The sequence below is a fragment of the Solanum tuberosum genome, unplaced genomic scaffold (genome assembly GCF_000226075.1).
Source record: "Solanum tuberosum cultivar DM 1-3 516 R44 unplaced genomic scaffold, SolTub_3.0 scf00212, whole genome shotgun sequence".
In the NCBI taxonomy this organism is placed as follows: Eukaryota; Viridiplantae; Streptophyta; class Magnoliopsida; order Solanales; family Solanaceae; genus Solanum; species Solanum tuberosum.
The window spans coordinates 605,318-605,618 of NW_006239138.1; positions in this window are offsets into that span (position 1 = coordinate 605,318).

The window sequence follows — 301 nt, forward strand, 5'->3', positions numbered from 1 at the left end:
GGACAATTAGGCGCAAAAAGGAACAAAAAGGCTGAAAAGAATGAAGAAGTTGAAGCCTAAGCATCGCCGAAGGAATTCACTCCGCCCTTTGTTCCAGTACGCGAAGCCCTGAAGGAGAAGGATAAAAAAGGTGATGAAAGGAGAAGTCGGCTCTTTGCAGAATATTTCCGCGAAGCAGTACTATACCGCCCAATGGTCGAGAATGTGAAGCTGCTGAAGGCAAGCACGAAACGACGATGAAATAGAAGAAGGGTGAGTCGCCGAGTCATTCGGCGATATCGACTAACCTCGCCGAAAGATA